This window comes from Dipodomys ordii, unplaced genomic scaffold (assembly GCF_000151885.1).
Source record: "Dipodomys ordii isolate 6190 unplaced genomic scaffold, Dord_2.0 Scaffold360, whole genome shotgun sequence".
Lineage (NCBI taxonomy): Eukaryota > Metazoa > Chordata > Mammalia > Rodentia > Heteromyidae > Dipodomys > Dipodomys ordii.
This window is the reverse complement of record NW_012267576.1, coordinates 21,942-24,147: the sequence shown is the minus strand read 5'-3', so window position 1 is coordinate 24,147 and position 2,206 is coordinate 21,942. Positions and strand designations below refer to the sequence as shown.

Genomic DNA, 2,206 nt, shown 5'->3' with positions numbered 1-2,206 from the left:
GCAGAGAGGATGTGCTTTGCTGTCTGGAGCAGAGTAAAAGACTTCGATTCTTTCAGGAGCCAGCCTCTTAGCTGTGCAAGTCACCCAGAGCAGTTGGTGACCTAGATCGGGGTAAAGCAGTGTGTCTAGGGTTTCCAGGAGAAGAATCGAGCGGTGGGGGCGGGGAAAAGGGGGCGGGAGGACTCCATGAGGCTCCTAGACAGCCCTCACCTCCCCTGCCCTCCCCACAGCGAGCTGGGCCTCCCAGCAGAGGGCGACCAGCCTCTGCCCTGCGTCACCTCCCAGGGAAGGGGAAGCAGGAGCGATGTTTCTCTGATCTGCTGTCCCAGCATCCTTCGGGTGGTGTGTGGGTTCAGTTCAAGGGCACAGCAATTTATTCACCTGGATGCAGAATTCCCCGGCACCTGTGATCAAAGGGAGGCAGGCTCCGGCAGTAACCACGCCAGCCCATGGCTGGAGCCCTCACCTGAGCCAGGCGCTATTCTCACCCTTGACCTGGATTCATTTATTCCGCACACCTACCCACCCCTGGAGGCAGGTGTAGACCTAGGCCTAATTGACAGAGGATGGACACGTGGACAGAGCCTGCTGGGTAGCTGGACAGCTGGAATTCAGTGCAAGGTCCATGGTGTGGGCAGGTCCTTGTTTCCATTGGCAGACGCTGAGCAGGGGGAGGTGGAGGTGCCCTGCGGGTGCCGCTGCCTCCCCCTCCTCCTCCCCCTCTTCCTCCCCCTCCCCCTCCTCCTCCTCCTCCTCCATCCTTCCTGCATCTGAACAGTGAATTCCTCCCTGAATTTTATTGTCTCTGTGGCCATTCCTGTAGCTAGCTAATGAGCCAGGACCCAAACTACAGGGGCCTGGGGCCATGAGTCCAAATATTCAACCTTTGATGGACATTGAACCAATGCTAGGATGGGCTAGGCTAGGTCTATAGTCACTACTATGTGTCCTTGGGTAAGTCATTCATTCATTTATTCATTCATGCATGCACTCATTCATGCATTTATTGAGGTGCAGACTGGACACCTGCTGGATGTCAAGCCCGCTCTAATAAACCCTGAGAATAACCCTGCAAGGATGGAGGACCATAATGGCTCCAGGAGGAATTGATCAAAGATGGATTCCCTCATTCCCCCTGGGGTACAGAGATACCAGTGTTTTCAGGGGCTTCTCTACATTGGAAAGCGATTGGACCCGAGGATTTCCATCAAGTCAGCCTTGGGTCACAGAGTCCACTCTGAGACTAGGACCAGGATATGTTCCCTCTCCCAGAGAGTGAATGGGACCATGTGAGTGCAGACATGGGCCCCATAGCCCCAGCCAGCTCCTGCCCTGAGCTGCCTTCTCCAGGCGAGAGTCAGGTAAGCAGGGCAGGAAGCATTCATTAAGCAACAGAAATCCATCCATTTATGCAGGCATCCTAGAGAAATCAGCACAGTCATGTTAAAAGCCACTCACCTGAGAATACCCTTCAGTCCTTTCCTCACCCAGCCAAGCTCTACCCATGACCTTGAAGAGGTCCCTTATCTTGCTGCCAGGGAAATCTATGCTCAATTAAACAAGCTGATTTCCTCTTGCACTTTTCACGTTTGCTGTCTTAAATAAGCTCCGGCCGGACCTGCAGGAGGAGACACAGTACTCTCGCCTGTGTTTTTCATCAGACTAAACATTGTTTCCCCACGGCATACACTTCAGGGCTTATTAAATCAACAAAACCTCAGTGCTCCCCAAATGAACTCCCGATGATGCGATAATAGCAATTACCTTGGAGAATTCCAATTGGTGCAAATCACCAGGAAATGTCAACAGCAGCAAGCATCCAGGCTAAAACAGCCCCACAGATAATTTGATGGTTTATCACCCCAGAAGGTAAAAATGCCAATAGGGCTGAGTGGCCCATGGAAAACTGTTGACAATAGAAAATCGTTTTCCTCACCTCAGCCAGAGCAAGTCCCCGGTAACGTTGAGCATCTCTGTGTGGTAGACTCTTCCTCTCCCTCTAGCCATCTGTAGCTTGGGTAAAGGAAAACAGAGGTGGCCTTACTATCTGCAGGGTCTGTACCCAAAGATTCAACCAGGCCTCAGATAGAAAATATCTGAAAACAAAACAAAAAATACACCTTGCATCTGAACAGAGAATGCACAGGTTGTATTCTCTTGTCATTATTTCCCAAACAACTGTTTGTGGAGAATAAAGCCAGTGAGA

At 51.5% G+C, this 2,206-nt stretch overlaps 1 long non-coding RNA gene across 1 annotated transcript; it reads right to left on the bottom strand.

Moving 5' to 3' along the window:
* Positions 1 to 336: 336 nt before the first annotated feature.
* LOC106001675 lies at positions 337 to 2,152 on the bottom strand. The gene is made up of 3 exons (XR_001175846.1): positions 1,937 to 2,152; positions 1,459 to 1,618; positions 337 to 404 (listed from the first exon to the last, which is right to left on the bottom strand). It is a non-coding gene; the product is annotated as an uncharacterized LOC106001675 (long non-coding RNA).
* Between the last annotated feature and the right edge of the window lie 54 nt (positions 2,153 to 2,206).